A 25,044-nucleotide genomic window follows, 5' to 3' on the forward strand; every position below is an offset into this window, starting at 1 on the left:
ACATAGGAAAAAAGCTGCCACAGATGTCCTTAGGAAGGCGGGGACACACAAAGGGGAAAGTGCTGTCATATTTTGTTGTGGTGTGGAGGTTGAAGCTTGGAATATTTGCCACAGTGGCATTGATTTCTAAAGTGGCTTTAACTTAGTTTTACAGAGAGACACCATAGTGGGGCTGATCACCAGGAAAGATAGTGGCGACACTTGTCATCGCTGTACACCAGGAGAAAGAGCGGCGCTGCATTGCGTGCCTGCCAATCACACAACACAGCACCGCCCAGTAGACATAGAATGAAGCACCATTCCGTTCACCTGGTGGTCAGCCCTGCCCAGCTCATAATGAGGCGCATATGCATATATGCATATATATATATATATATATATATATATATATATATATATTACACACACACACACACACACACACACACACACACAATGGAAAAGCAGCAGCACTCACAATGCAATTCCAAGATGGTCTCAGGTGCAAGCAGGTAATCCCGATTCAGGGGATATAGATCAATATTGAAGAAAATCCTGCAGCACTCAGTGTTAATGAAACAAATGGTGGTTTATTAAGCCAGCACAAGCTACAACGTTTCTGTCCTGCTATAGGACCTTTATGAAGCGTGATAAAGGTCCTATAGCAGGACGGAAACATTGCAGCTTGTGCGGGCTTAATAAACCACCATTTTTTTCACTAACACGGAGTGCTGTGGGATTTTCTTCAAAATATATACAATATCTATATATATATATATATATATATATATCTATATATATATATATATATCTATATATATATCTATATATATCTCTATATATATATATATATATATATATATATATATATATATATATCCAAAAAAGAGAACGTGAAGCAGCACTCAAATAAAGTGAATTTATTCATTCAACATGGAACCATAACGTTTCACCTCCTCTATGAAGGCATTTTCAAGAAAAATGAATATGCCTTCATAGAGGAGGTGAAACGTTGTGGTTCCATGTTGGATGAATAAATTCACTTTATTTGAGTGCTGCTTCACTTTCTCTTTTTTGGATATGCAATACATAAGGAGAGGCCACTCCTTTATCTTTGAAGCCCTGCACCAGCCTAGTCAGGCATTTGTTCACAGTGCTGCTTCAATCCTTGGCTTTTTTCTATATATACACATACATATATACACACACACACACACACACACACACACACACACACTACTGAATATCCTTCAGAGTACAATTAACCCCTTAAGAAGGCCTTAAAGAGGCTTTGTCACCACATTATAAGTGCCCTATCTCCTACATAAGGATATTTAAAAAAAGATCTGTTTTCACCACTTTATTAGCGATTTTAGATCTATGCTAATGAGTTGCTTAATGCCCAAGTGGGCGTGTTTTTACTTTAGACCAAGTGGGCGTTGTACAGAGGAGTGTATGACGCTGACCAATCAGCGTCATGCACTCCTCTCCATTCATTTAGTCAGCGCATAGGGATCCTTTTAGATCACTATGTGCTGTCTTATACTAACACATTAACGATACTGAAGTGTTTAGACAGTGAATAGACATTCCACGGGATGCCTATTCACAATCTCTGCACTTCGTTACTGTTTCTGTGGTAGTTACAGCAGAGCAAGCGTAACCTCGCGAGATTACGCTGTAGATGGCAGGTTACAACGAGATTACGCTTGCTCTGCAGGGCCCCATCACCCTTATTAAAGCCAGAAATTAAGGCCACTGCATATTGGATCTCTCTGGAGGACTCAGGATATACATAGCTCATTAATTTTAGTGGGCACTATGCAACACTTAATTTCCTCTGTAGCAATCACCAGCGACAACATCTGATGGCGGGGAGTAAGCACATCGCCAGGTGACATTTTACATTGATATGGATATCCAAACCAGATTACCAGTTTTAATCAATCAATAAGACAAGGGAAGTATTTGGCAGCTGTACACTTGCCTAGAGAGGGAATACTTCAAAAGCGGAGTGCCTGTGCAAAAAGAGCACTACTTTCTAAGAGCCCTTTGAGATAACAGCAGATGCTGAAATTAAAAAAATATTTGACAGTTTTACTAAAAGGCCTGTAAAATACCCTAAAATCAGAAGAGTGATGGCTTGCACAAGAACACACCATCAAAAATACACTATACACAGTGTAAAGCATGCTGAGGGCAGCATCATGAATCTTTGCACTGGGATCTAGGAATTGAGAGAACTGCAATGTGGTAGTAGATTCATTTTCAAAAAAAGTCAAAGATCACAAACATAATGCTAAAGCTACACAGGAATTGCTTAAAAATTACAATGTTAGGGGGTGTGGCCAGCTATCGACATGACAGAATGTGTGTAGCTGCTGCTCCTGCTATAAGCCCATGTTTTTAACCATCCTGAGAAATAACCCACCGCCAAAATAGCTTCTCTGAAACCTGGAAGGACCAGGCAATGGAGGAGAGCAAAAGGCAGTCCAGTCTGCTACGGAAAGGCTGATAGAATATGCCCGGGAAGACTCCCAACATGGTGCTGTGTCTTCCTCTATACCGCTTCCTCTATGGCGACCCAGGGTCAGGGCCTGCAAGTTGCTAAAAGTGAGGATGAGCCTTGACTAAGGGTATTGCCGAGTCATTCCGTATATGAATTCTACCTATCTCCCCCTCCGCCCCTTCCCCTGTAAGCCCCAACCTTTTGAATTAATAGACAGACTCGCTGAGTAACAGTGGAAAATGTATGGCCTCAACAGCCTCTTTATTAAATTACAACCATTAGTAAATAACTATATATAAACTTTTTTTATAAATCTATCTATCTATCTATCTATCTATCTATCTATCTATCTATCTATCTATCTATCTATCTATCTATCTATCTATCTATCTATCTATCTATCTATCTATCTATCTATCTATCTATCTATCATCTATCTATCTATCTATCTATCTATCTATCTATCTATCTATCTATCTATCTATCCATCTATCTGTCTATCCATCTGTCTATCCATCTGTCTATCCATCTATCTATCTATCTATCTATCTATCTATCTATCTATCTATCTATCTATCTATCTATCTATCTATCTATCTATCTATCTATCTATCTATCTATCTATCTATCTATCTATCTATCTATCTATCTATCTAGATAACAGCAATGGAAAACCCAGCAGCACCGGTGTACACTGGGTGCAAGCCTCAGGAACCAGACCTAGGTTCCACCTATGCAGACTTCAAAAAATAGGCAGCACTCCGTAGTATGGTGAAAAAAGTGAGGCACGCATATGGGGCAATAAAGTACCCTCACTTTTTTCACCATACTACGGAGTGCTGCCTATTTTTTGAAGTCTATCTATCTATCTATCTATCTATCTATCTATCTATCTATCTATCTATCTATCTATCTATCTATCTATCTATCTATCTATCTATCCATCCATCTATCCATCTATCCATCCATCTATCCATCTATCCATCTAGCGCAACAATAACTACTCAAAGAGAGGTCTATTCGGGCAACATGTTGCGCAGTACCAGAAAATTACATATGCGGGGTGCGTGTCTCCAGTGTTACAAGCTGGGCACAACACATTGGGCACTAAAATGGCATATCCTGTGGAAAAATGTCGATTTTCAATCTGCAACATCTATCGTGTACTAGTTTTTGCAAAACACTTGTGGGGTCAAAATGCTCACTACACTTCTAGATGAATTCCTTGAGGGATGTCGTTTCCAAAATGGGGTGTTTTTTTTTTTTTTAGAGGTCTCCACTTTACTGGTACCTTAGCTCAATGCAACATGGTGTCAGAAAACTAATCTTGTAAGATCTCCACTCCAAAAAACAAATTTCCCTCCTTCCATTTAGAGCCTTCCTGTGTGTCCAAATAGCAGTTTACGACCACATATGGGGTATTGCCTTATATGGGAGAAATTGCGTGACAGATTTTGGGGGTGTCTTTTCTTCTGTATTCCTTGTAAAAATTAAAAATGTTGAGCTCAAACTACATATTATTGAAAAAAACAATTAGACTTAAATCTTCCTGGACCAATTCTAATAAAATCTATAAAAAACCTGTGGGGTCAAAATATTCACTACAACCCTAATTGAATTCCTTGAGGGGTAAAGTCTCGAAAATGGGGTCACATCTTGGGAATTTCTACTGTACTGGTACCTCAGGGAGCTTTGCACATGCGACATGGCGCCTGCCACGAAGGGTGTGGACCAACATGGCCGTACCGCCTTGGCGGCAAACAGCTGGCCAACAGGGCGTAGGTAAATGTCTATAGTTCATATAGGTACCTGTGGCAGCTTGGACAGCAGCAAGGCAGGCTCGACTGGGACTAGGCAGCAGGTAGATGTCAGGCGAGGTGAAGCAGGTCAGACGTGGATACAGCACGACACGACTTTGGCACAGAACAGTGCTCGATCAGGATAGTATGGAAAGCAGGAACACACTAGGAGGCCATCACATAGACAAACTTAGGAAACATCAACAACCCCTGTTATATTCCAGGGTACTCACGGGTCAAAGTTCATCAAAAGTCCAGTACGAGCACTGCCCCTTTAAGAGCGGGCACGAGCGTGCGCGCGAACCCTACGGGATCCGGCTGAGGTGAGTGGCGTCTCCTGAGGTGGAGGCTGGGGCCAGCGCTTGCCGACTCGTGGCTGCGGCTGTCAGGGGAGGATTGGAGCGGATGGCCCGCAGCCACGGACATTACAGTATCCCGCCTCTTACGCCCCTCTTCTTGGGACCAGAGTGATAGAGAAACTTCTTCAGAAGAGTTGGAGCATTGAGGTTCTTCTCTGGCTCCCAAGACCTCTCTTTAGGACCAAATTACAGGTCTTTCCTCTCACTTTTTTGGTGTCCAAGATCTCCTTAACCTCAAAGGTGTCTGAAGGGCCGCTGGAGGCAACCACAGGGCCAGGAGTTTTGGTGTAGCGGTTCAGAACCACCGGCTTCAGGAGGGAGACATGGAAGGAGTTGGGGATCTTGAGGGTAGGAGCCAGCCGAAGCTTATAGGCGACAAGGTTGATCTGCTGTAGGATCTCGAAGGGTCCGAGGAACCTGGGAGAAAATTTGCATGATGGCACCCTTAGTCAGATATTCCTGGAAGACAGCCAGACACTCGTGCCAGGAAGAAACTGAGGAGGTTCTCTTCTCCTTGGCAGAGTCAGCCGCTGGTACCTCGGAAGTATCGGGCACTGGGAGAGGAATTTGTGGGTGCTGGCCGTAAACAATGAAAAACGGTTTATTCCTTGTGGACTCGCTGGTGTGATTATTGTAGGAGAATTCAGGCCATGGGAGCAACTGCACCCAGTCATCATGCTGTTTGGAGATGAAGTGACGTAGGTAGTTCTCCAAGATATGATTGATCCTCTCGACCTGACCATTGGACTGAGGATGGTAGGCTGATGAAAAGTCCAACTTCACACCGAGGAGTTCACAGAGGGATCTCCAGAACTTCGAGGTAAACTGAACCCCCCGATCAGACAATATGCTGCGGCAAGCCGTGCAGGCGGAAGATTTGTTGGATGAACAGCTTGGCCAGCTGAGGAGCAGAAGAAAGACCGGTCATAGGAACGAAGTGGGCCATCTTCGAAAATAGATCCACCACCTCCCAGACAGCACTGCATCCTGCAGAGAGAGGCAGGTCCGTAATAAAGTCCATAGCTATATGCTGCCAGAGAGCATTGGGCACAGGCAATGGCTGGAGCAGACCAGCAGGTCTGGAGTGAGCGGCCTTATTAGCTGCACATGCAGAACAGGAAGAAACAAAGTTTATAATGTCCTTGGGCAGGGTGGGCTACCAGAAATGGCGAGCAATCAGATCCCGGGTCTTACGGACCCCCGCGTGACCTGCCAGTCTACAGGAGTGTCCCCAGCGGAGGATTCTTCCACGATCAGCCAGTCGCACAAAAGTCCTCCCTGGAGGAATGTCCCCAACTTGCAGGGGATTGACAGAGATAATGCAAGACGGATCAATAATATTCTGTGGACTCTCCAAGGTGTCTTCCATCTCGAAAGACCTGGACAAGGCATCGGCCCTCACATTCTTGTCGGCCGGGCGATAATGGAGCTCAAACTGGAACCTGGTAAAGAACAGCGACCACCTGGCCTGACGAGGGTTCAGCCGTTGGGCAATATGGAGGTAGGTCAGATTCTTGTGGTCTGTAAAAATTAGGATCGGATGAGCTGCGCCTGCTAGTAGATGTCTCCCCTCCTCCAGAGCCAATTTGATGGCCAGTAACTCCCGATCTCCAATCGAGTAGTTGTGTTCTGAGGAGAGAAGAGCTTAGAGAAATATCCACATACCCTTGACTTGCCCTTGGGACCTCTCTGGAACAGGAGTGTACCAGCACCGACAGAGGATGCGTCCACCTCCAACGAGAACTGCAGAGAGACATCCGGATGATGGAGGATAGAGGCTGACGTGAAGGCACTCTTCAGGCTATTGAATGCGGACTCTGCCTTGGGAGTCCACACCTTGGCGTTCATACCCTTCTTAGTGAGGTTAGAGATGGGAGAAGTTTGGAATAAACTGACTGTAAAAATTAGCGAATCCCAAAAAGCGCTGTGTGGCCCTCAAGCCTTGAGGACGTGGCAATTCCAGAACAGACTTTACCTTCTCAGGATCCATCTCGAGACCTCGATTCGAGACGATGTAGCCCAGGAAGGGTAGAGCATCTTTGTCAAACACGCACTTCTCCAACTTGGCGTACAGACGATTCTCCTTAACCATAGCAGAAATTGAAGGACATGTCTCTGGTGCGTCATAGGATCTGGAGAAAAAAAATCAAGATGTCATCAAGGTAGTCTACTGCACAAACATAGAGGAGGTCACGGAGAATGTAATTAACAAACTCCTGGAAGACCGCGGGAGCATTTCAGAGGCCGAAAGGCATTACTAGATACTCAGTGTCCATCACGGGTGTTAAATGCAGTCTTCCATTCATCACCCTGGCGAAGCCGGACTAGGTTGTAAGCCCCACGCAGGTCTAGTTTAGAAAAATCTTGGCACCACGTATACGATCAAACAGTTCAGAGATCAGTGGCAACGGATATTTATTATTCACCGTGATCTGGTTGAGGCCTCGGTAGTCGATACAAGGACGAAGAGAGCCATCTTTCTTTTTGACAAAGAAGAACCCGGCTCCTGCCGGGGAGGAAGACTTTCGTATGTAGCCCCTCTCCAAGTTCTCTTTTACATAGGCGGAGATGGACATAGTCTTTGGCAAGGAGAGAGGATATACCCTACCACGGGGAAGGGATGCACCAGGAATCAGTTCGATAGGGCAGTCATACGCCCGATGTGGAGGCAATGTCTCCGCCTCCCACTTGCTGAAGACGTCCGAAAATGCAGCATAATGACTTGACAATCCTGCCAATGACCGAGGCAGAGAAGGCTGAGCCGAAGGAATCTGCACCAGGCAACGGCCTTGTCACTCAGGGCCCCACTGGAGAACCTCTCAAGAATTCCAGTCCAGGACTGGGGCATGCAGTCGGAGCCAAGGCAGGCCCAGCAACACAGGGTTAACAGCTTTGGATAGCACATAGAAAGACAAAAGTTCGGAATGAGGGGCTCCCACTTGGAGCCTCAGCGGCTTGGTCACAGCTATAACTGGGTCTGGCAGACGTAGTCCATCTACTTGTAAATAAACAAGCTACAAAAGCATTACTATTAAGGGCTGTTTAAGAAACCAACATCCCCCCATATTTTACCATATAGGCTGCTCCATAGCCATTTAAACCATACCAGAAAAAATAGAGCTTCTAGCCAAAATTATACAAGAATATGAAAATTTATTTAATTACATAAATATAACATACATTTAAAATACATGTAGATACAAGACTGGTCTCTTCCTCGGGTAGTGTACAAATGGTTAAAATTGACAGGATCCATGTTATATAACCGGAAGAGGAGTCGGCTAAAATAACGACTACCGGGTCATGGTTACAAGTCATATTATCGGATAAAAACATAGGAAAAAAAAATAAAATTTAAAATATATATATTATTAACATAAAAAATCATGAATGTAAAAGTGTATATAAATATATCTGTGTGATTGTGTATCATAATAAAGTAAGAATAATGATAAAATTGAATAAAATTTGGAGAAAAACTGTCTGTAAATTTTAGCTTTCATTACAAAGCGTCGCTGGTTGTCATGGTGATGTACCCCTGTATTTCTAATGGGGTTTTTATCCAAGTCTTGTTAAAAACGATTGTCACAATAAAAGAGAACCATAAATAAGAGCAAAATGGGATTGGATAATAAGGGGAATAAGGATAGAGATATATACTGGCTGTGTATATCATTATTTTAGGGTGTCGAGCGATAATGTAAGCCGCTAATATTATACCCAGAGTTTTTTTGCTTAAATGTATATATATATATATATATATATATATATATATATATATATATATATATAGATATATATATATATATATATATATATAGATATATATATATATATATATATATATATATATATACACACTATATTTTGTAGAGACACGATTTTCCAAAATAATAATTTAATCAATAGATCACTTTGTTGGTATAGGTTTAGGGCCTGTCATATATATTATCCTTTAAACCCTTAGTGTCTAAGCCTGTTTTGGCCTTGTGGACACAGCCGATTTTTGCAAATCTGACATGTGCTACTTTATGTGGTAATAACTCCAGAATGCTTTTGAATATCCAAGCGATTCTGAGATTGTTTTCTCGTGACATGTTGTACTTTATGATACTGAAAAAATTTGGTCGTTAAATTCAATATTTATTTGTAAAAAACACCAAAATTTTGAGAAATTGTAATGTATCTGCTTGTAAAACAGATCGTAATACCACACAAAATATTTACTAGTTAACATTTCCTATATGTCTACTTTATATTTGCATCGTTTTTTGAACGCCCTTTTATTTTTCTAGGACGTCACAAGGCTTAGAACTTTAGCTGCAATTTCTCGCATTTTCAAGGAAATTCAAAAGGCTCTTTTTTCAGGGACCAGTTCAGGTCTGAAGTGGCTTTGAGGGCCTTATATATTAAAAAAATCCCCATAAATCACCCCATTTTAAAAACTGCGCACCTCAAAGTATTCAAAACAGCATTCAGAAATTATTTTAACCTCTTAATGACCAGCCTACTTTAGACCTTAATGACCAGGCCATTTTTTAAGTTTTTCCATGGTCGCATTCCAAGAGCTATAACCTTTTTATTTTTGCGTCGACATAGCTGTATAAGGTCTTGTCTTTTGCGGGACAAGTTGTATTTTTAATAGCACCATTTTGGGGACATATTATTTATTGATTAACTTTTATTAACTTTTATTTGGGGGGAAATAGAAAAAAACCTGAAATTTTGCCACTCTTTTTCGCGTCTTAAATCTACGCCTTTTACCGTGTGATATAAATAACACAATAACTTTATTCAGCGGGTTGTTACGATTGCAACAATACCAAATTTGTATCGTTTTTGTATGTTTTACTACTTTTACACAGTAAAAACGCTTTTTTTTTAAAATGATTTGTTTTTGTGTCTCCATGTTTGAAGAGCCGTGACGTTTTTATTTTTTCGCCGATGCAGTTGTGTGAGGGCTTTTTTTTGCGGGAAGACTTGTAGTTTTTATTGGTACCATTTTGGAGTAGATGCGACTTTTTGATCACTTTTTATCACATTTTTTTAAAGTCAGTATTCACAGAAAACATCAATTTTTCCATAGTTTTTTATTACATTTTTTACGGCGTTCACCGTGCGGGTTAAATAATGTAATAGATTTATAGTCGGGGTCGTTACGGACACGGCGATACCAAATATGTGTAACTTTTTAACTTTATTTTGTTTTTTTAATAGTAAAGCATTTTGTAAGGGGAAAAGCTGGGTTTTTCATTTTTTTTCACATTTTTTTTAAATTAACTTTATTTAACTTTTTTTTTACTTTTTTACTAGTCCCTCTAGGGGACTATAATATGCGATTCTGCGATCGCATTTATAATACTCTGCAATACTTTTGTATTGCAGTGTATTACTGCCTGGCCGTTTAACACGGACAGGCATCTGCTAGATCATGCCTGCGGCATGATCTAGCAGGCATTCACTCCAGGCAGACCTGGGGGCCTTTATAAATAAATAATTATCCACAGATGTGTGGTCAGTGTCGCACTGATAAATGGTGCCAGATCTTATCCACTTTTGGACACTCTGCACATTTTGCATCGCCATATTCTGAGAGCCAGAACTTCTTTATTTTTTCTCCACCGGAGCTGGGTGAGGGCTTTTTTGTTGCGGGACAATCTGTAGATTTCATTGGTACCATTTTGGGGTACATGCGATTTATTGATCACTTTGTATTTAATTTTTTTGGCAAGCAAGGTGACCAAAAACCTGCAATTCTGATGTGTTTTATTTTTATTTTTTTTACGTAGTTCGCCATGCGCTATGAATGACAATTTTACTTTATTCTGCGGGTCGGTACGATTATGGCGATGAAATATGTATATAGTTTATCTTATGCTTTGCAGCGTCTACACAATAAAATCACTTTTGTTTCAAATAATTAATTTTTTCTGTCACCATAACTTTTTAATTTTTCCGTCAAAAAAGCTGCAGGAGAGCTTGTTTTTTGCGGGACGGGCTGCAGTTTTTAATGGTATAATTTTGGGGTACATGCAACTTTTAGATCCCTTTTTTTATTCTGTTTTGCGAGGGGTTGTGACTAACAAACAGCGATTCTGGAATAGTTTTTTATTAAATTTTTTACAGTGTTTACCATACGGGTAAAATAGCGTGATATTTTTATAGTTTGGGTCGTTATGGACGCGGGGATACCACATATGTGTACTTTTTTAATGTTTTTTCCCTATAATAAAAGACTTATTATAGGAAAAAAGGCTGTTATAGTGTTTTTTAACATGAAACTTATTTTTTGTTACCTTTTTACAACATTTTTATTAACTTGTTTTAACTTTTTTTTTGTTCCACTAGGGAACTTGTAGACATGAAGCCCTGATCGCTATTCTAATACACTGCACTACCTACATAGTGCAGTGTATTAGAGCTGTCAGCTATTCATTGACAGCAAGCCTATTAGGCTTCGCCTCCCGGCGGGGCCTAATAGGCTTCCGTACTAGGAAGCGATTGTTAGGCTACGGTTGCCATAGCAACCATCGGAAACACCCGCGGGTGCCGATGGTTGTCATTAGCAACCATAGGGTGCGATCTAAGGGGTTAATCGGCCGGATCGGAGCCTAGCTCCGGTCCTGGCCGTTAGAGCACGATGTCAGCTGTGACAAACAGCTGACACCCGCACCCGTGGCAACCATCGTGGTTGCCGACAGGCTACAAGACACTTCGATGCATCGATCGCGTTGATCGATGCATCGAAGGAGTTAATCAGCCGGATCGGAGCCTAGCTCCGGTCCTGGCCATTGCAGAGGGGTGTCGGATAGCTGATACCAGCGGTGATAGCGCTGGCTCAGCTTCTGAGCCAGCGCCATCACATACACACGTCATGGAGCTGTGATTGGTCAGTCTGCTTTGACTGACCAATCAAAGCGATCACCGGCAGTAGACCGCTGTGAATGGTCCCCTGCCGTCTTACTGTGCCGATCAACTGTCATAAACAGTTGACGGCACAGTTCTGTCACCATGTCCTTTGACAGGGTGATAGTTTTTAGCCAGGACGCACCGGTACGCCCTGGTGCCTTAAAGCACTTCAATGCAGGACGTACGAATGCGTCCTGGTGCGGTAAGGGGTTAATAAAAACAATATAATCAAATAATCAGAATCGGGTAATGATTAGTATCATAGTTTTTATTGGTTGCAGTATTCCCTCTAGATGGAACATATTGGACTAATTTTCTCAAATCAGATGATTGTCTCCATTACTTCATTTAGTCCTTCAGGCATTCAGGTTTTTTATTTACATATCCAAAAATTCTCTAGTTTACAGAGAGACTCAAACCGATTTGCTCTAGTTTCAGCTATTTGTTCAATTGGTGTGATGGTAAAACAATCAAAATTATTATTGTGTACAAGTGTACAGTGTTTGGAAACACTGTGTAACAAAAATCTATTTTTACAGTTTGATCGATGTTTGTTAATACAACAATGTAGGGTTTGTATTGTTCTGCCCACATTTTGTAGACCACACTGACTTGAAATTGATTAGATAGATTACATATTTTGATTGACAGTTCAAATTTGTCTCAATTTTATATTTATTTCCAGTTTGATTTGAGTCAAAACTGTCAGTGTTAGGGTATGTTCACACGGCCAAATTTCAGACGTATACGAGGCGTAATATGCCTCGTTTTACGTCTGAAAATATGGCTACAATACGTCGGCAAACATCTGCCCATTCATTTGAATGGGTTTGCCGACGTACTGTGCAGACGACCTGTTATTTACGCGTCGTCGTTTGACAGCTGTCAAACGACGACTCGTAAAAATACAGCCTCGTCAAAAGAAGTGCAGGACACTTCTTTCAGACGTTTATGGAGCTGTTTTCTCATAGACTCCAATGAAAACAGCTCCAAAAACGAGTTGGTAAAAAAATGAGTTGGTAAAAATGCGAGTTGGTAAAAAACGTCAGAAAAGCAGGGTCTGTTTTCCCTTGAAAACAGCTCTGGATTTTCAGACGTTTTGGTTGACTACGTGTGAACATACCCTTAGTGATCATGCCACAACAAAGACACCTCATTTTTCCACATTTGGAGCGGCCTTTTTTATTTGATTTTGAATTTCCACAGATAATTGGTTTTATTTTGTTGTCTTTACCTGAAAAATGTACACGGCTAGTTGCTAAAATATTTTTAATAGTTCTTGCTCTCTTAAAGGTTATTGACGGCTTAGATGGTAAGCTGTTACTTAAATAGGGGTCGATTTGTAGGATGTGCCAGTGTTTGTTCATATTATCTATGATATTTTTATGTGCACAGTTATATTTGGTAACAAAATTAAATTAAAACCTGTTGTTGTGTTTTGACATTAAGGTATTTGGTTGTTCAATTTTATTTGTATTTTTGTTCTAAATTATTTTTTTTTGTGTTAATGGTTGATAGGCACTCCAATTGTTTCAGACCTTCTGTTTTTTTATAAGCATCAGAAAGCAATGTGCGTGGATAGTTTTTTTTCTCTAAAGCGCTTATATAGGATGCGGCTCTGTATATTAAAATCTGTATTTAATGTACAGTTTTTTCTTATTCGCATGTACTGACTGTATGGTATATTCTTCAACCATTTAGAGTAATGTCAGCTGTTAAAATCTAAATAGCTATTACTATCCACTTTTTTAAAATGCGTCCATGTGATGATTTTCTGTTCTATCCTTGCAACGACTAGATCTAAAAAGTGTATCTAATTTTTTTGGGATATTAGAAGTGAAGTTAATTCCCCACGTATTTTTATTTAGTGATTGACAGAAAGATGTGGCAGTAGATATGTCCCCTTCCCAAATAAAAAATAAATCATCTATATTATATCTTTTAAAAAGTACAATATGGGTAGTTGCCCATGGGTGTTGCCAAATGTGTGTTTCTTCAAATATGCCCATAAAAATATTGGCATAACTGGGTGCCACTCTTGTTCTTATTGCAGTGCCCCTAACCTGGTGATAAATGTTATGATCAAAGGTGAATACATTATTTTTTTAAATGAACTCCATGCTGTTGCATAAAAAATTGTTTTGTAACAATAGTAGGTCCGGATCTCCATCTAACATCATTTTTAGTTTTTTTAGGCCAATTATATGTTCGATGCTGCTATACAACGAGCTCACGTCTAAGGTGATGAATAATACATTTTCTTTAACATTGATTGAGTTAAAATCCTTGATTAATTGTGTGGAATCTTTTAAATAACTAGGAAGTTCCACTACATATTTTTGAAAAATGATATCTAAGTAGTGAGAGAGGTGACATGTGGGTGATTGTATCCCTGAAATAATAAGTCTACCTGGGGGATTTTTTATGTCTTTGTGAATCTTTGGTAGATGGTAAAAGAAAGGCATATTTATATTGGTTGAATAAGGTAGTTTTTTTCTTTTTTTATTCAAAATCTTATCAGAAAATGCCTGATTAACTATTAATTTAAATTTTTCTATAATCGTAGGTAATGAATTGTGTGTTAATTTAACTGGTTCCCGACCGCTGGCTGTATTTTTACGGCGAGCGGTCAGGGTCCTTAAAACCCGAGCCATAGACTTTTTACGGCTCGGGTTTTAACTTGCTGCCTGCGCGATCGGGCAGCTAAATGTCGGGTCTCCGGCTGTCAGAGACTGCCGGGGACCCTGAGGAGAGGATAGTAGCAGCTTTCGCTGCTTCTGTCTTCTCCGATGTTTTTTTACACAGCGCTCAATGAACGCTGTGTATAAGAATAGAGACAGCAGCAGCGGCGCTGTCTCTATTCCTCCCGGTGGTCATGTGACTGGTCACATGATCGCCGGGTGCCGTTACTGACAGACTGCTGCTGGGTCTTACAAGACCCAGCACAACCCAGTTAGTGACAATCGTCACTATGAGAGGGCTGATTTCCCCTGTAACTGGGGCTGCTGTGCAGCTCCAGTTACAGTGAAAAAGATGGTGTAAAAAAAAAAAAATATATCAAGTTCCCCAAAGGTCTTTTTTATTTTTCAGTCAAAAAAAGCTGTGTAAGGGCTTGTTTTTTGCGGGACGGGTTGTCGTTTTAATTGGTACTATTTTAGGGTACATGTGACTTTTTGATCACTTTTTATTCTATATTTTTGGAGGGTTAATGACCAGAAGAATATTATAGTTTTATAGTTTGGGTCGTTACGAACGCGGTGATACCAAATATGTGTACTTTTTTTTAACATTTTCATTTTTTTCCTATAATAAAAGACTTATTATAGGAAAAAAAGGATTTTTTGTTTTTGTAACTTATAACTTATTTTTACTTTATAAAACATTTTTATTACTTTTTTTTAAACATTTTACTTGTTTTACTTGAAGACTGGCAGCACTGACGGCTGCTATAATACATTACATTACCTAGGTAGTGTAACGTATTATAAACTGTCAGTGTGACGCTGGGAGTCACACTGACAGGAAGCTTATGAGGACCGGCCTCCGGTTGGTTCTCATAGGCTGCTGTGCGTGGCAGACCCTGGGGCCGTTGTATGGCCTCCGGTTCTGCCTTATAACCGACTGCAGCACCCGCAATCGGTCCCCGGGAAAGTTTGTTGTAGCAACAAACTTTCCAGTTTGTTGTAGTAACAAACTTTCCAGTTCATTGCTACAACAAGCTTTCCCTGCGATCACATGACCGGGACCTGAACCAATTAGGTGGGAAAAATAAGGTGTCTTTGTTGTGGCATGGTCACTAACACTGACAGTTTTGAATCAAATCAAACTGGAAATAAATATAAAATTGAGACAAATTTGAACTGTCAATCAAAATATGTAATCTATCTAATCAATTGTCAGTGTGGTCTACAATATCTGGGAAGAACAATACAAACCCTACATTGTCGTGTTAACAGACATCGATCAAACTGTAAAAATAGATTTTTGTTACACAGTGTTTCCAAACACTGTACACAATAATAATTTTGATTGTTTTACCATCACACCAATTGAACAAATAGCTGAATCTAGAGCAAATCGGTTTGAGTCTCTCTGGACTAAATGAAGTAATGGAGACAATCATTTGATTTGAGAAAATTAGTCCAATATGTTCCATCTAGAGGGAATACTGCAACCAATAAAAACTATGATACTAATCATTACCCGATTCTGCTTACTTGATTATATTGTTTTTATTAACCCCTTACCGCACGAGTAAGTAACTGTACGTTGTTGCGGGAGGTTATTTCCCGCACGAGGACGTATAGTTACTGAGTTGTTTCCGGTGGACACTGTCGGCGACAGTGTGCACCGGGAACCGGGAGGTCAGCTGTCGCCGACAGCTGACACGCCACTCTTGCCGGCCAGCAGTCCTCTGCCGCTGATTTTGGTGAATTAACCCCTTAAATTCGGTGATCGGTTGCAATCGTCTAATTTTAGGGGTTTCTAGCATATCGGCAGACCCCGGTCCGAAATCGCGGGATTTGCCGATAGTTAGCATGGCAAACGGAAGCCAAACAATGGCTTCCGTGTCTGCCATGGATGGAAGCCCATCAGGACCAACCATCGGCTGGTCCTGATAGGCTTCCTGTCAGAGTGACATGGAGTCACTCTGTCGTTCAGGATGCACACTGCTGGCGACAAGGTGTGCATCGGGAACTGGGAGATCAGCTGTCCCCAACAGCTGACACTCCAGTATTGCCTATCAGCGGCTCATCGCCGCTGATTTCGGCAATTAACCCGTTAAAAGTGGTGCTCGATTGCGATCACCACATTTAGGGGGTTTGTAGCACATCAGCAGCCCCCATGCAATTGTGGGGGCTGCTGATGCTTGTGTTGGCATCTGGAGGCCAGGCAACAGCCTCTGGGTCTGCCATGTATGGAAGCCTATGAGGACCAGCCTCTGGCTGGTCCTCGTAGACTTACTGTCAGAGTGACTGACGTCACACTGACAGTTGGAATACATTACACTACCTAGGTAGTGTAATGTATTCTAGCAGCGATCAGAGCTGCAGATAAAAAAAAAGAAAGTGTAAAAAGTAATAAAAAGTTAATAAAAATGTTTTATAAAAGTGTAAATATAAAAGTTTTTGTTTTCCTATAATAAGTAATTTATTATAGGGAAAAAATGAAAACGTTTTAAAAAAAAAAAGTACACATATTTGGTATCACCGTGTTCATAACGACCCAAACGATGAAACTATAATGTTATTTTTTTCCGCACGGTGAACACTGCAAACAAAAAAAATGGAAAACTATGTCAACATCGCTATATTTTGGTCACCACCCCTCACAAGATATAGAATAGAAAAGTGATCAAAAAGTCGCATTTACCCCAAAATAGTACCAATAAAAACTACAACCCGTCCTGCAAAAAACAAGACCTCCCACAGCTTTTTTGACAAAAAAATAAAAAAGTTAGGGCTCAGAATACAGTGTCTCAGAAAATTAATTTTATAGAAACGTAAATTTTATCGTGCAAACGCTGCAAGACTTAAAAAAAAAACTATACACATATGGTATCGCCGTAATCGTACTGACCAGCAGAATAAAGTAAAACGTAATTTATTGCTCACGGTGAACGCTGTCAGAAATAAAGAATTGAAAGCGCCAAAATCGCAGTTTTTTGGTCACCTTAGATCCCGTGGGGTTAAAATGCTCACTATACGCCAAGAAAAATTCCTTGAGGGGGTGTCGTTTCCACAATAGGGTCACTTTTGGGGGGTTTCCACTGTTTTGGTCCAGACATGGCAAGCCCGACATGGCACTGAAAACCAATCCAGCAAAATCTGCGCTCCAAAATCCAAAAGGCGCTCCTTCCCTCCTGAGCACTGCTGTGGGTCCAAACATCAGTTTATGACCACATAAGGGGTATTGCCATAATTGGGAGAAATTGCTTTACAAATGTCGGGGTGCTTTTTCTCCTTTATTCCTTGTAAAAATGAAAAAAAATCTATGTTTCCACAGAAAAAAAAGGTGATTTTCATCTTCACAGACTAATTCCACTAAAAAACTGTGGGGTCAAAATGCTAAATGCCTTGAGGGGTGTAGTTTCCAAAATGGGGTCACTTTTGGGGGGTTTCGACTGTTTAGGTAGCACAAGACCACTTCAAACCTGACATGGTGCCTAAAATATATTCCTAAAAAAAGGAGGCCCCAAAATGCACTAGGTTCTTCTTAGGCTTGGGTTTCAGTCCATTGGGGACACATGTTGGATATTTCTAAAAACTGCAGAATCTGGGCAATAAATATTGAGTTGCATTTCTCTGGTAAAACCTTCTGTGTTACAGGTTTTTTTTTTATTACAAATGAATTTCGGCAAAAAAAAAGAAATTTGTCAATTTCACCTCTACATTGCCTTAATTCCTGTGAAACGCCTAAAGGGTTAAAATACTTTCTGAATGTGGTTTTGAATACCGTGCAGTTTTCAAAATGGGAGGATTTATGGGGACTTTCTAATATAGAAGGCCCTCAAAGCCACTTCAGAACTGAACTGGTCCCTGAAAAAATGGCCTATTGAAATTTTCTTGAAAATATGAGAAATTGCTGCTAAAGTTCTAAGCCTTGTAAGGTCCTAAAAAAATAAAAGGACGTAAAAAAAACCGGTGCAAACATAAAGTAGACATATGGGGGATGCTAACTAGCAACTATTTTGAGTGGTATTACTATCTGTTTTACAAGCAAATTGTAATGACGGGGTAGGGAGACAGACAGGTGAGACCTAATCTACCCGCCACTCAGTCCCTGCCTACTTGCAACGACCCGTCCTAGGCGACGTGGTACATCTGGGCGACGGTCCTTACGCTCAGTAAGTGCATGACAGACAAACAGACAAGGGTACACAGAAGCTAGGGAAACGGGGCAGCTGCCCACGGAGACACCGTGAGCAACGAGAGTAGTGAACGAGTCGAGTCAAACCAGGAGTGCACGAGGTACAAAACGCAGAGCAGGAGAGTGGTCAGTAAGCCAAGGTCAATAACAAGCAGAGGATCAGTAGTTCAAGCAGCAGCAGAGCCAGGAAACAAGCAGAGCAGAATCACAGGATAAGGAGGAACAAGAAAGGCAGGTATAAATAGACAGTGGGCGGGAGCTAGCTCCGTCTGGCCAGGCTGAGATAGGCTCTCCCACTCCTAAGCCTGCCATCCTGAGTGGTGGAAGACGGAGTCAGTCTCACAGACATAGGAGAAGGTGCAGACTGATTACCCACGGGCGTCGACACAGAAGCTGTGTCTGGCAGATCCTTTACAGTACCCCCCTTTTATGATGGGCCACCGGACCCTTTCTAGGTGGACCTGGCTTACTGGGGAAACTAAGGTGGAACCTCCTGAGCAATACCCCAGCGTGAACATCCCGGGCGGGTACCCAAGTCCTCTCCTCAGGCCCGTATTCTCTCCAATGGACCAGGTACTGGAGGGAGCCTTGGACCATCCTGCTGTCCACAATCTTGGCCACCTCGAATTCTACCCCCTCAGGGGTGAGAACAGGGACCGGAGGTTTCCTCGAGGGAGCCAAGGACGGGGAGTAGCGTTTAAGGAGGGAGGCATGAAACACGTTGTGTACTCGAAAAGACGGGGGCAACTCCAGTCGGAAGGAGACAGGGTTAAGGACTTCAATGACCTTGTACGGCCCTATAAACCGGGGAGCAAACTTCTTGGACGGGACTTTAAGGCGCAAATTTTTAGAAGATAGCCACACCAGATCCCCGACCACAAACAAGGGGTTAGCAGAACGTCTTCTATTTGCCTGAGTCTTTTGTATGCTCTGGGACGCCTCTAGGTTCTTCTGAACCTGGGCCCAGACTGTGCACAGTTCCCGATGAACGACCTCTACCTCGGGATTGTTGGAACTACCAGGTGAAACGGAGGAGAACCGTGGATTAAACCCAAAATTACAGAAAAAGGGGGAGACCCCTGACGAGTTACTGACCCGGTTATTAAGGAAAAATTCGGCGAGGGGAATGAATGAGACCCAATCATATTGACAGTCAGAGATAAAACATCTTAAAGGGAATGTGTTGCCAGCAAAACATGTTTTGTTTTTTTTAATTAAACATTTAGTGTGTAGGTGAATAAACATTGTTCAAATTTTTTTTTATTTTTTTCACGAGTCAGGAAATATTATAAATTAGATTCTAATTTATAATATTTCCCATTGCTGGTCACTAGATGGAGCTATTCCCCAAAATTGCAGCATTGCATGTGGTAAAGCAACCACATTGCTTTTTGCTGCAAAATTGGGAAAAAAGCACTCGCTCTAGTGAGCTCTGAGAATCCCCCCCTCCTTTATCCTGGCTAGTGCCGGGATAAACGAGGGGTTTGAACGGTCTAACCTCCTACACTGTGTGTCGCCATTTTTTGAGCTAACACACAGTGTAGTAGGTTTACATACAGTAGTAAACACACACAAACACGAACATACATAGAAATCTCTTACCTGCTCCTGCCGCCGCGGCTCCCTCCGGCCCGTCCGCTCCGTCTGCTGCCGCTGGTCCAAGTGCACAAGTCCGGAAGCCGCGACCGGAAGTAGCAATCTTACTGTCCGGCCGCGACTTCCGGTCCACAGGAAAATGGCGCCGGACAGCGCGCATTTCAAATTGGACTGTGTGGGAGCGGCGCATGCGCAGTTCCCACACAGACGGCGTACACAGAAGTGGATGGGACGGGACCCGTTCGCAGTCCCTATGGGACTGTGGCTGCCGTATTCCATGTCTGTATGTGTCGTTAATCGACACATACAGAAATGGAAAAAAAAATGGCAGCCCCCATAGGGAAGAAAAAGTGTAAAAATAAGAAAAAGTAAAACACAAACACACAAATAAATATAAACGTTTTTAATAAAGCACTAACATCTTTAACATATTAAAAAAAAAATTGTGATGACACTGTTCCTTTAATTATTGTTCTAGAGACTGATTAGTCCTCTCAGTTTGGCCATTAGTTTCAGGATGGAAGGCCGAGGAGAAGGACAGATCAATCTCCAACTTTTTACAGAAAGCACTCCAAAACAATGAAACAAATTGTACCCCTCTGTCAGAAACAATATTGACAGGAACCCCATGGAGACGCAGGATGTGTTTGACAAACAAGGTAGCTAACGTCTTAGCATTGGGTAGTTTCTTGAGGGGTACAAAGTGGGACATCTTACTGAAGCGGTCTACTACAACCCACACCACCGACTTGCCTTGAGATGGAGGAAAATCGGTGATAAAATTCATGGAGATATGGGTCCAAGGTCTCTGGGGAATGGGCAACGAACATAATAAGCCCGCTGGTCGGGACCTGGGAGTCTTGGACCTAGCACAAACTTCACAAGCGGCGACGTAGGCCTTAACGTCTTTAAGCAACCCAGGCCACCTGTAGTTTCTGGCAATGAGGTGCTTGGTACCCAGGATGCCTGGATGGCCAGATAGTGCAGAGTCATGATATTTTCCCTAAGTACCCTTAGCCGGAATTGCAGGGGAACAAACAGCTTGTTCTCAGCAAGGTTCCCGGGAGCTGAACCTTGATCAGCCGCAATTTTGGAGACTAAATCAGAATCAAAAGAGGAAATGATTATACCTGGAGGCAAAACACAAGCAGGATCTTCCTCCAAAGGAGGGCTGGGCATGAAGCTACGCGACAGTGCATCAGCCTTAATATTTTTAGACCCAGCCCTATAGGTGACCAAAAAGTTGAATTTGGTCAAAAATAACGCCCATCGAGCTTGTCTCGGGTTTAGCCTCCGGGCAGATTCTAGGAAAAACATATTTTTGTGGTCGGTAAGGACCGTTACCTGGTGCCTACCCCCCTCTAGGAAGTGGCGCCACTCTTCAAATGCCCATTTAATGGCTAAGAGTTCGCGGTTGCCAATATCATAGTTACTCTCAGTGGGCGAAAACTTCTTGGAGAAGTAGGCACAGGGACGGAGATGGGTGAGGGACCTGGTACTCTGGGACAAAACAGCACCCACTCCCACCTCGGAGGCGTCAACCTCCACGATGAATGGCTCCATTTGGTTGGGCTGAACCAGCACTGGGGCCGAGATAAAGCACTTCTTAAGGACCTCAAAAGCCTGGACCGCCTCTGGAGGTCAGTGGAGGAGATCAGCACCTTTGCGAGTGAGATCCGTAAGAGGCTTAGCGATGACCGAGAAGTTAGCAATAAATCTCCTGTAAAATTAGCGAACCCCAGGAAGCACTGTAACGCCTTCAGGTAGGCAGGTTGGACCCATTCCGCCACAGCCTGGACCTTGGCGGGGTCCATGCGGAATTCGTGAGGATTTGACCCAAAAATGGTATTTCCTGCACCCCAAACACACATTTTTCGGTCTTAGCAAACTGTTTGTTTTCCCGAAGGGCCTGGAGCACCTTCCTGACATGCTCAATGTGGGAGGACCAGTCCTTGGAAAACACAAGTATGTCATCAAGGTATACTACAAGAAATACCCCCAGGTAGTCTCTCAAAATCTCATTTATGAAATTCTGGAAGACCGCGGGAGCATTACACAACCCAAAGGGCATGACGAGGTATAAGAAATGACCTTCGGGCGTGTTAAACGCAGTCTTCCACTCATCGCCCTCTTTGATGCGGATAAGGTTATAAGCTCCCCGTAGATCAAACTTAGAGAACCATTGGGCCCCCTGAACCTGATTGAAGAGATCAGGAATCAAAGGAAGTGGGTACTGGTTCCTTACAGTGACCTTATTCAAGTTCCGGTAGTCAATGCATGGCCTAAGACCACCATCCTTCTTCCCTACGAAGAAGAAGCCAGCACCTACCGGAGAAGTAGAGGGGCGAATGTAACCCTTGGCTAGGCATTCCTGGATATACTCTCTCATGGCTTCACGTTCGGGACAAGAGAGATTAAATATCCTACCCTTAGGGAGCTTAGCTCCTGGTACCAAATCGATTGCACAATCGTATTCTCTATGAGGCGGTAACACTTCGGAGGCCTCTTTATAGAAAACATCAGCGAAGTCCTGAACAAACTCAGGTAGAGTGTTCACCTCCTCAGGGAGAGAAATAGAATTAACAGAAAAACATGACGTCATGCATTCATTACCCCATTTGGTAAGATCCCCAGTATTCCAGTTAAACGTGGGATTATGCAACTGCAACCAGGGAAGGCCTAAAACCAAATCGGACGATAATCCCTGCATCACCAGTACAGAGCACTGCTCCAAATGCATGGAGCCAACAAGGAGTTCAAAAACAGGGGTATGCTGTGTAAAATAACCATTAGCAAGAGGAGTGGAGTCGATACCCACTACCGGGACAGGTTTAGGCAAATCAATCAATGGCATAGGTGGAGACATAGCAAATTCCACAGACATAATACTAGCAGAAGACCCTGAATCCACGAAGGCACTGCCGGTAGCAGACCTATCACCAAAAGAGACCTGAAAGGGAAGCATGATTTTATTAGGTTTCATATTTACGGGAAATACCCGTGCGACCTCCCCGATGATCACTTAGGCGCGGCGGAAGTTTTCCGGCTGCTTATTCTTACGCCTAGGACAGTTGTTCACTTGATGCTTGTCATCCCCACAGAAGAAGCAGAGACCATTCTTCCTGCGGAACTCTCTACGTTGTTGGGGGGACACGGAGGCCCCGAGTTGCATAGGTACATCCGAATTTTCTGTGTAAGAACGAAGCAACGGAACCTCGGGAGGCATCATGGGGGAGTCAGAGGAGAAGGCACAAAAACGTTCAAGTCGTCATTCCCTGAGACGTCGGTCAAGTCGTACCGCTAAAGCACAAGAAAAAATATGAAGGAACTCCTCCAGCTCACCTAGTCACAGGAAGGATATAGGAGTCAGCAGCACGGATCCTCGTGTCGGCACACGCAGAAGATACAACAGAACCAGGAAGGTTGGAACCAGCGCTGGGAGTGTAGTTTCAATAAAAACGGAAAACAAGTTTCCAAGTTTAATTAGTCTCGGTTAAAATCGAAGCACAGGGGCTACGAAAGAATAAAGTGACGGGTAGGTACAGTCCAGAGTACAGAGAGAAGGAGAGAAAAGGCGGTAGCCTACGCGTTTCAGACCTTCGCTAGGTCCTTAGTCATGGCTTATGACTTGGAAACTTGTTTTCCGTTTTTATTGAAACTACACTCCCAGCGCTGGTTCCAACCTTCCTGGTTCTGTTGTACCGCTAAAGCCATAACCTGATCTAGGGAGTCAGAAGAGGGATAGCTAACTAGCAGGTCTTTAGGGCGTTCGACAGACCCAATCTAAACAGGCACCTCAAGGCAGGGTCATTCCACCGAGAAGCTACACACCACTTCCTAAAGTCAGAACAATACTCCTCAACAGGTCTCTTACCCTGACGTAAGGTCACCAGCTGACTCTCGGCAAAAGCAGTCTTGTCAGTCTCGTCATAAATGAGCCCGAGAGCAGAAAAGAAAAGATCAACGGAGGAAAGTTCAGGGGCGTCAGGAGCCAAGGAGAAGGCCCATTCTTGGGGCCCGTCCTGGAGCCGGGACATAATTATACCCACCCGCTGGTTCTCAGAACCTGAGGAGTCGGGCTTTAAGCAAAAATAGAGCCTACAACTCTCCCGAAGGGAGAAAAAAGTCTTCCTGTCCCCTGAGAACTGGTCAGGAAACTTGAGGTGGGGTTCAAGAGGTGAGGTAGGGGGCACTACCAGGGTAGCATCATGCTGGTTGTCCCTCTGAGCCAGGGCTTGGACTTGTAGGGAGAGGCCCTGCATTTGCCGAGCCAGGGTCTCCATAGTGTGTCAGGGACCAGGGTAGACTAGGTATATGGGCCTGTGATTATGTAATGACGGGGTAGGGAGACAGACAGGTGAGCCCTAATCTACCCGCCACTCAGTCCCTGCCTTCTTGCAACGACCCGTCCTAGGCGACGGGGTACAACTGGGCAACGGTCCCTACGCTCAGTAAGTGTACGACAGACAAACAGACAAGGGTACACAGAAGCTAGGGAAACGGGGCAGCTGCCCAAGGAGACACCGTGAGCAACGAGAGTAGTGAACGAGCCGAGTCAAACCAGGAGTGAACGAGGTACAAAACGCAGAGCAGGAAAGTGCTCAGTAAGCCAAGGTCAATAACAAGCAGCAGAGCCAGAAAACAAGCAGAGCAGAATCACAGACAAAGGAGGAACAGGAAAGGCAGGTATAAATAGACAGTGGGCGGGAGCTAGCTCCGTCTGGCCAGGCTGTAATAGGCTCTCCCACTCCTAAGCCTGCCATCCTGAGTGGTGGAAGATGGAGTCAGTCTCACAGACATAGGTGTAGGTGCAGACTGATTATCCACGGGCGTCGACACAGAAGCTGTGTCTGACAGATCCTTTACACATATACATTTAAATTTATAAAAATGCAAACATTTGCTAAAATTTGAAGTTTTTCACAAATAAATATTGAATTTATCGACCAAATTATTTCACTAACATAAAGTACAATATGTCACGAGAAAACAATCTCTGAATTGCTTGGATAGGCAAAAGCAT

The 25,044-nt window shown here is 42.8% G+C and overlaps 1 protein-coding gene across 2 annotated transcripts in view; it reads right to left on the reverse strand.

Annotated features, from left to right (window-relative positions):
- The window catches only part of TEX11 (testis expressed 11), a 963,534-nt gene that overhangs the window by 270,796 nt on the left and 667,694 nt on the right, over positions 1-25,044 (reverse strand). The window lies entirely within an intron of this gene.

This window comes from Rhinoderma darwinii, chromosome 8, assembly GCF_050947455.1.
Source record: "Rhinoderma darwinii isolate aRhiDar2 chromosome 8, aRhiDar2.hap1, whole genome shotgun sequence".
In the NCBI taxonomy this organism is placed as follows: Eukaryota; Metazoa; Chordata; class Amphibia; order Anura; family Rhinodermatidae; genus Rhinoderma; species Rhinoderma darwinii.